At 39.2% G+C, this 9,810-nt stretch overlaps 1 pseudogene; it reads left to right on the top strand.

Moving 5' to 3' along the window:
• Positions 1-3,843: 3,843 nt before the first annotated feature.
• On the top strand, positions 3,844-8,973 carry LOC114694760 (annotated as a pseudogene).
• Positions 8,974-9,810: the final 837 nt, after the last annotated feature.

Below are 9,810 nucleotides of genomic sequence, written 5' to 3' on the forward strand. Positions count from 1 at the left end.
CTGTACAGCCATCAAAGCATACATTCAAATGAAAGTGAACATACACATTGAGAGGAAATACTTGGGTTTCCTATGATTTAGAGCTAAAACTTCAAAATACCTAAGGAGCCAATAATGAAGCAGCAAGAAAACAGATAACCTACTTTGAAAATGATCCATCAATGTCAGTAGACATTTTTCTGAAGAAATCATACAATGGAAATAGCCTTTAAAAGGGTTCTTGGCTTCTACACATCAGGAAAACACATATTAAAAGCCCAAAGAGAGGCTACTCAAATGGCTGAGCTAGTAAAGATGACTGCTGCCAAGGTTCAATCCCCAAGACTCACATGGTTGAAGGAGAACACTGAGTTCAGCAGGCTGTCTTCAGGCCTTCCCATGTACACAAAATAAATAAATAAAAATGTAAGAAAAAATTAAAAACCAACAAGATTTTGTTCGGCACCTATTAGATACCTTTCATTATAGAAAATAAAATGAAAAGTGTGAGAGAGGGATAAATGCTGGGAAGGACAAATATTGGAAAGAATGTGATGTAATGAGCATGCGTACACACGTTGATGAGAATGAACATTAGAATAGACATTACAAAAATGGCTTGAAGTTTCCTTAAAAAATTAACAGCCAATCTGCCAAACAAGTCAGGACTTTCCTTCTGAGTATATATCCACATCATGCACGCAGTTAACTTAACTTCTGGACTTAAGGTAATTGTTTCTTCTCTTGGGGAATCAAGATGCCTTAACTACATATACAGCTAGGATTAAGTCCATCAACAGCAGCCTTGTAGCAAAGGAACGCTTTCAAAACATCGCTCTGATTCAAAAACATCTGAAAGATCCCTGTTTATCCTACTACATAGAATTGTTCGGTCTCACTCCATGCTCTCCATTTCATACACAAATAGTTGCTTTGTGCAAACCGTACCCAATTCCTGTCAGTCATTTCATGCCTCTATGCCTTGTTTCACATTATTCTTTTAATAAATTCCATCTTCTTACTTACCAACCTCTACTCTTTTCAAAACTTAGCTCCAAACTCACCAATACTCTTCAGTTTTTTTAAAAAATATATTTATCCTGCTTTTGTTTAGAAAATCAAATTGCTATCACAGATGTTCTCCTGTGGGTCTCTATCCATACCCCTATTAGAACACTAATACACAGGATAATAATGTTACTGGCATGTGCACTGGTCTTGTTAAAATCTTCATATTTAACTGGTTTAAATGAGAATGTGTTATTTTGAGATGCCTACTGTCAAAATGACTTTCCTATTTGAAGAAGGTTTGTCAGATTTAACAAAGATAAATACAGGAGACCCAGTTAAATGTGAGCATACTTACACAGAACATCTATTTTATTAATCTGAAATTCAAGTATGACTGATTGCACTGCACTTTATCTGTCAGCCCCAGTTTTGAGGGAAACCAAATATTGGTAGATACGAGAACCACACTTTCACAAGAAATGGCAAGGGACAGCAGCCACCTTTCAACAAAGCCCAAAAGAGGGCAGGAGACCTGGCCTGAGCTGTATCACTGGTCTTGGCCCAGGCTGTGATGATGAAGTGATTACACAAGCAGGTACCTGGTAGCAGAAGTCAATATGAGCATCCCCATGCTCGGTCTCCAAGGTACATTCAGCAGCACCCTCCCCAGACCAAGTGAGCTATGGCCACAGCTGCTTTATCCTCCCATGCATCACTTTTTATGACTCTAGTTTATGAACTTTTAATCAATTATTTCACTTTTCTTTCTTCTTGTATGTCAATTTTCAACATTTATCACATGGCATATTTGTCTAATGTGTCTTCCTGGTAGAAATATAAACAACCTAAGGCTAGAGCTGGACATCATCCCTTGTTTCTTGCACAGAGCCCAATGTGGAAATTAGAACATTTAGTTAAGGGAGAAAATGAATACATTGTTCAAAAATACCTTTTCTATGCAAATGTAACCAAATATGATTTCTGCTTTGAAACCAAAACACTTATTTGTTATATTCATTTTCTTAGAAAGTACATCATACAATGCAATTGTGGTCATAAATGAACGTATCTTTTATATTCTAGGAGCCTGAAACTTTTCCTGGACCTCAGAACAAGAGTTAATAATATACCTTAAGATCACTTAAGACTGCTAGACTACTGTGTACTCAAACTGTTTGTTTAACCTGTCTTTAAGAGGACAGTGTAACAGTCAACCATTCTCGCTTTGGATTTCTCATGTAATCAACTTAAGCTAACGCATAGCTGCGGTCTTAAGTTAAGCCCCTGACCCAGATAATGCATATGGAATCATTTGCTGAAAGCAGAAAACACAGAAGTTGAAAGCAACTTCCTAAAATCCACCAAAAAATTTGGAAGCATCCATTATGGATATTGGCTGATAAACAATGATGTTTGTTATCTGGGTCAGTTGAGATCAGTTGGAGCCAGTGACTCAATCCCTTGTAAAAACTCTGTTAAAGATTTTTATAAAGTATCCCATCCCTTCCCCATGTGATACTTTCTGTGTTGTTGAAAACAAAGCCCTTTTTGTTGGGGAGATACATACACACATAGATACAACAGACAGATGCAAAACAGACACACAAATACAAACACACACACACACACACACACAAACATACCACTCACACAGAGAGATACACACATCTCATGCAACAGGCAGACACAGGGACAAACATTCACAAGACAGCCTTCAAGCAGACATAAATTCAGACTCATTTAAGAGACAGAGGACAGAAGACACACGGAATTGAAGTGAAAGATTCAAATCTGGACTTGCTCTTGGTTAAATGCCTCCAAGGGCGGGTGCTTTTATTTCTTTCCTTAATGTGACACCGGTGCATTATTGGTGGCTCAGCCTTAATCATGAATGCATTAAAATCCATGTATCAAATCCACCATGTCAAAAATAATTGCTGAAGGCTTGGATAAAATAACATAATAAGCTGTAAACCCCATAGTGCAGGAGGTTATACACCAGGACCCGTGATACATGTGAATGCATGTGGCTCTCTAAAATTCACATGGGTATTTTTGACAGCTTCATACACACATGCAGTGAACTGTCATTATACTCGCCTGCCTCCCATTATCCTCTGATATCCCACTTCCTCCCCATCTGGACCACTTCTTCCTCGCTACTTTCCCGGTGGCTACACCATTAGAGAAAATGATACTCCCTCCTCCAGCAACCATTAGCAGTCACTACCTCCTCAGGGAGGGATGGAGCCTCATGGGGACCTCCTCCTACTCCATGAGGAGAAGTTGGAGTGCCCAGACTTGTGCAGGTGTAAGTAATTGCTGAAAATTCACACCTTGCTGATCTTAACCCCTCAAAAGAAAACCCTCAGGGGGTCATTGGGTCAAAAGGATTCTGCCTTTATGAGGGCAATGAGTATCCTATAAGATGGACACAAGAGAGCCTTTTTACCAAGGCAGGAAGTAAAACTTCACCAGACAGACTCTGCTGTCATTTTGATTGTGGAATTTCTAGTCTCCAAATGTGCACAAAACAATTCCAAGTAACCCTGTCTCATCTACCTGTCTGTCCATACACCTCTCCACCCTCTATGCGTCCAACTATTCGAGTACTTGCTTGGCTTCTATGGGAGCCTTCACTGCTACCCTAATATTAAGTAAGTCCTTGTTTACCAATCTAGCAAAGCAGTGAACAAGAATGTTTTTGTTCAACTAAGCTGTTTTTGCAGAAATCGGAACTAGGCTTTCAGTAATTTTTTTCTAAAAATCAGTATTTTTATAACATTTGAGCTTGGTATGGCAGTTTATTATCTTAAAGAATTATAGAATGGAGGTGGGGTTAGAAATGGGAGGGGGAGTTGCTTCAGTGTGGTGGTGCAGCCGGTCACGTCCCGTGCGTGGTCACTCCGCAAAGATGCCTGAGGAAACCCAGACCCAAGACCAACCCATGGAGGAGGAGGAGGTCGAGACTTTCGCCTTTCAGGCAGAAATCGCCCAGTTGATGTCCTTGATCATCAATACTTTCTATTCAAACAAAGAGATCTTTCTGAGGGAGCTGATTTCAAATTCATCAGATGCTCTGGACAAGATCAGATACGAGAGTCTGACGGACCCTAGTAAACTAGACTCTGGGAAGGAGCTGCACATTAATCTTATTCCCAACAAACAAGATCGAACCCTTACTATTGTGGATACAGGAATTGGAATGACCAAGGCTGACCTGGTCAATAACCTTGTACTATTGCCAAGTCTGGTACCAAAGCCTTTATGGAGGCTTTGCAGGCTGGTGCAGATATCTCTATGATTGGCCAGTTTGGTGTTGGTTTTTACTCTGCATATTTGGTTGCTGAGAAAGTGACTGTGATCACCAAACATAATGATGATGAGCAGTATGCCTGGGAATCCTCAGCAGGGGGCTCATTCACAGTGAGGACTGACACAGGTGAACCAATGGGCCGTGGAACAAAGGTTATCTTGCACCTGAAAGAAGACCAAACCGAGTATTTGGAGGAACGGAGAAGAAAGGAGATTGTAAAGAAACATTCTCAGTTTATTGGCTATCCCATCACTCTCTTCGTGGAGAAGGAACGTGATAAGGAAGTCAGTGATGATGAAGCTGAAGAAAAAGAAGATAAAGAGGAAGAGAAAGAAAAAGAAGAAAAGGAGTCGGAGGACAAGCCTGAAATAGAAGATGTTGGTTTTGATGAAGAAGAAGAAAAGAAAGATGGTGACAAGAAGAAGAAGATAAGAGAAAAGTACATTGATCAAGAAGAACTCAACAAAACAAAGCCTATTTGGACCAGAAATCCTGATGACATTACTAATGAAGAATATGGAGAATTTTACAAGAGCTTAACCAACGATTGGGAAGAACATTTGGCAGTGAAGCATTTTTCTGTTGAAGGACAATTGGAGTTCCGGGCCCTTCTTTTTGTCCCAAGACGTGCTCCTTTTGATCTGTTTGAAAACAGAAAGAAAAGAACAACATCAAGTTGTATGTGCGCAGAGTTTTCATCATGGATAACTGTGAGGAGTTAATCCCTGAGTATCTGAATTTCATTAGAGGAGTGGTGGATTCTGAGGATCTTCCTCTAAATATTTCCATGAAATGTTGCAGCAAAGCAAAATTTTGAAAGTTATCAGAAAGAATTTGGTCAAGAAATGTTTAGAACTATTTACTGAACTGGCAGAAGATAAAGAAAACTACAAAAAGTTTTATGAGCAGTTCTCAAAAAATATAAAGCTTGGAATTCATGAAGACTCCCAAAATCGGAAGAAGCTTTCAGAGCTGTTGCGGTACTACACATCTGCTTCTGGAGATGAGATGGTTTCTCTCAAGGACTATTGCACCAGAATGAAGGAAAACCAGAAGCACATCTACTTTATCACAGGTGAGACCAAGGACCAAGTTGCTAACTCGGCCTTTGTGGAACGTCTCCGAAAGCATGGCTTAGAAGTAATCTATATGATTGAGCCCATTGATGAGTATTGTGTGCAACAGCTGAAGGAATTGAGGGTAAGACCTTGGTGTCAGTTACCAAAGAAGGACTGGAACTCCCAGAAGATGAAGAGGAAAAAAAGAAACAGGAAGAGAAAAAGACAAAATTTGAAAACCTCTGCAAAATTATGAAAGATATTTTGGAGAAAAAGGTTGAAAAGGTGGTTGTATCAAACCGACTGGTGACATCCCCATGCTGTATTGTCACGAGCACATACGGGTGGACAGCAAACATGGAGAGAATCATGAAAGCTCAAGCCCTCAGAGACAACTCAACAATGGGTTACATGGCAGCAAAGAAGCACCTGGAGATAAACCCTGATCACTCCATTATTGAAACCCTACGGCAAAAGGCGGAGGCTGACAAGAATGACAAGTCTGTGAAGGATCTGGTCATCTTGCTGTATGAAACTGCACTCCTGTCTTCTGGCTTTAGTCTGGAAGATCCCCAGACACATGCTAACAGGATCTACAGGATGATCAAGCTTGGTCTAGGTATTGATGAAGATGATCCTACTGTGGATGATACCAGTGCTGCTGTAACTGAAGAGATGCCACCCCTGGAAGGAGATGACGACACATCGCGCATTGCTGTGGATATTGTTCTATATAAATAAAACACTGATGGCCAATGACCAGGCAGGAGGTAGGTGGGACAAGGAGAGAGGAGAATTCTGGGAGGCGGAAGGCTGAAGGAGAGACACTGCAGCCACCGCCAGGAGAAGAGCATGTAGAGACGCCGGTAAGCCACCAGCCACGTGGCAAGGTATAGATTTATAAAAATGGGTTAATTTAAGATAAAAGAACAGTTAGCAAGAAGCCTGCCACGGCCATACAGTTTATAAGTGATATAAGCGTCTGAGTGATTATTTTATAAGTGGATTGTGGACTGCGGGGCTTGGGGAACCTGGAGAGAAGCCCTCCAGCTACAAATGGCGCCCAACGGCACGAGTTTCCACCTTAAACCTGAGAATATTTAATAACCAATTCTAAACAGAGCCAAAACCAGGTTCCTGCTTCTTGTCTCATACGGCAGCTAGATGCGGCAAAACACAAGTTTAGACACTGGCGGGTTCCTGGCGGGTGCGTTTGACGGCAGTATGGCGGAAATGAGGCATCTGCCAGCGGCAAATTAAGCTGTGTGGTAGATTTAGTCTTTACTAGTATTTAAAAAAAAAAAAAAAAAAAAAAAAAGAGGTTTCTGGGCTACACGCTGCTTTGATAAAAGCTTAGACCCACTATTTCTGAGACTTGATGACTCCAGAGCTGGCAGAAAACGTACCACTGCCATGTTGGGAAGCTGAAGTGAGCGAAGCCAGCAGCCACAGCTCCGTTTCAGGCTTACAATGGTACAGTTTAAAGCAAATAGGCTCAAGGCTCAAGGTAATATAAAACATAAGCCACATAAAGATGGCTACCACACAGAGAATCTGGATTATGTTCTCTTTGATATTCATAATTAAAGAAAAACATTTGATTACAAAAGCTGTTGAGTTATGCCAAAATGTATATTTTAAAGATACCTTGACTTCAAAATTTGGATATAAGGATATGTTACTTTGGAAAAGAGGTTCTGCTTTTGTTTCCACAGAAAGCCAGAGGCTGTGGACTTGTTCCAGATTAAGATACATCAGGTTTCACCAGCCAAGACCCCCTGAAAGGTCTCCGATGACACCATAGCCCAGATGATCCAACATCCAGAGCGGTTTCAAGCAACTGGTTCAAACAATACAGCCTCAAGGACTACCCCATAGGTCTAAAATTTTCTTTGCATCCCCATAAGATACAGCGCCCCCTCCAGCAGGAAGTAGTAAGAGATGCTACGCCCAAATTCCCAAATATACCAAGCTGGCTTTAGAGGTGGAATTGGCTCACTCCCCCTCTAAACCCAGACATATTGCTTTAAAAAAAAATGGTTAAGAGATTCTTGTGTCCCAAATCAGAAGAGCCCTCTGGTGTGGGACAGAGAGAAACCAATATTTTTATTTAAAACAGGTTGATTATAAATGTGATCTCTTTCTAAAAAAGAAAAGGGGATATAATATAGATATATAGGAGGATATGGAGATGATAAGATAAAAGGGTAGATTAATGAACCTACTTTTAAAGAACAACTTGTTTAAAATGTTTTACATTGGTATAGATTTTAGTTTATGTTTAAAATGTTTTACATTGATATAAATTTTAGTTCATTGATACAAGCTTGGGGTTGGTTTTGCTATACTGTATATATATATATATTTCTATTCTTGTTTGAGGTATTGTGTTTGTATAACTCATTTAAAATTGTAATGGATAATTTAAAAATAGATTAATAATTAGTCATCTATGATAATCATATCTGTAGCCATGTTAGTTAAGTCTTCTAGGTATACATAGATATATTTCAGATAGATAGGTAATCTTCAAACACTTCATAGACCTAGAGAATATGGCATTTAAATAACTTAGAATTCTGTTGACATGAGACACAATTGCTCCTGGCTGCACCAATTGATCCCGAGAGAATGTTGGGCTTCTAAGACATTTCCATTTGGAAGTTTGTCTTTTGGCACAAAATGGCCTACTGGGCAAAGAACTGCCCTTGCCTTGATGGCTGACAGTACAAATGCAATGCTCTCCTTTCTGGACAAGCGGGACACAAGGAAAGCGACCACTGTACTCTGCCAAGACAGGGTAAGATGGTCTCTTAAAATTCCTGCTTCTAAAAGTGGTCTGTCAGATACTCTAGCCTGTAGCCAATTTGAATGCACCAACAATGCTGAAAACATTAGGTGACTGTCCAGGCTGCCAGCTGTCTTGGTCTACTCTTGCAAGATTCCCGAAAGTTGCTTGCATCCACCTACCATTTCTCAGGTACCATTATGTTCCTTCTCAGGTCTTTGATGTGGTTGAAAACTAGATAGTTGTAATTTCCTCAGTTATGATAAAAGATAAGTTAGATATAAAACCTTAAATTCACAAATATAAGATAGATAGACATCTTCTTTAATATTGTAACTATAATTCTTGCTTGGTAATTGTTTTGTTATATGTAATTTTACCATGTTAAAGTTAAAACCTTCCTTTTTAAAAAAAAAGAAAAAAGGGGAAGTGCTGTGGATATTGTTCTATATAAATAAAACACTGATGGCCAATGACCAGGCAGGAGGTAGGTGGGACAAGGAGAGAGGAGAATTCTGGGAGCAGAAGGCTGAAGGAGAGACACTGCAGCCACCGCCAGGAGAAGAGCATGTAGAGACGCCGGTAAGCACCAGCCACGTGGCAAGGTATAGATTTATAAAAATGGGTTAATTTAAGATAAAAGAAACAGTTAGCAAGAAGCCTGCCACGGCCATACAGTTTATAAGTGATATAAGCGTCTGAGTGATTATTTTATAAGTGGATTGTGGGACTGCGGGGCTTGGGGAACCTGGAGAGAAGCCCTCCAGCTACAGCACATGGAAGAAGTAGACTAAACTTCACCAGAATTTTGATGCTTACCTCATTCCTTCTCTGATAATATATTTTCCAGGATTTTTGTTTATTTTTGTTAACGTTTAAAACATCTGTGTGGCATGTAAACTAAGGGGAAGATAAAATTTCTTTCTACTTGTGATACTGTGATACTATAGGTTTAATTCAACAGGTTGGTAGAACAACAATTGTAAGACGTAATGTAACCTATTAACTTTGTGGTCTGAAGTGTTTAGCTGTACAGAAGCTGGATTCCTTAGTAGACCAAATAATTTGTCACTTGGGAGTATTCTGAGATTTAGCTTCATGTTTAAAAGGAAAAAAATTAAGATGGCTTAAGTTTCATCTTAAAATTTTTCATCCCCTGTAGTCATTCTGCATGTTGTAGTCTTAGAAGAACAAAAGCTAAAACAGAAGAATTCCCCATGTGGCTTGTTTTCCAAAGTACCGAGAACAAAACCCTACGCTTCCCTAGGTCTTGTAACCCTTCAAGTCTGAATGGAAATATAGTGCTTGGTCATATTCTACTTTAAAAGGTAAATACAGATGAGATAAAAAAAAAAAAAAGAAATGGGAGGGGGAAGGAAGGGAGAGCTCTATAATTATATTTTAATGAATTTTTAAAAAAAATATTTATTAAGTAACTCACTCTCCAACTACAACTCGGGAAAAATAAAAATACCCCAGTGTAAAAAAAAAATTAAACACAGTATATAAACATATTCCTAAATATATAAATGAAACCCACTCAGTCTCAAATTTAAAAACTATTTTAAAAAATAAAATATGATTATACATGTTTTCATCAGAAGAAAATTAAACACTTTATTGGTGACATCATAAAACACATGACAACAAAATTTGCT

The sequence above is a fragment of the Peromyscus leucopus genome, chromosome 19, assembly GCF_004664715.2.
Source record: "Peromyscus leucopus breed LL Stock chromosome 19, UCI_PerLeu_2.1, whole genome shotgun sequence".
Taxonomy (NCBI): Eukaryota; Metazoa; Chordata; class Mammalia; order Rodentia; family Cricetidae; genus Peromyscus; species Peromyscus leucopus.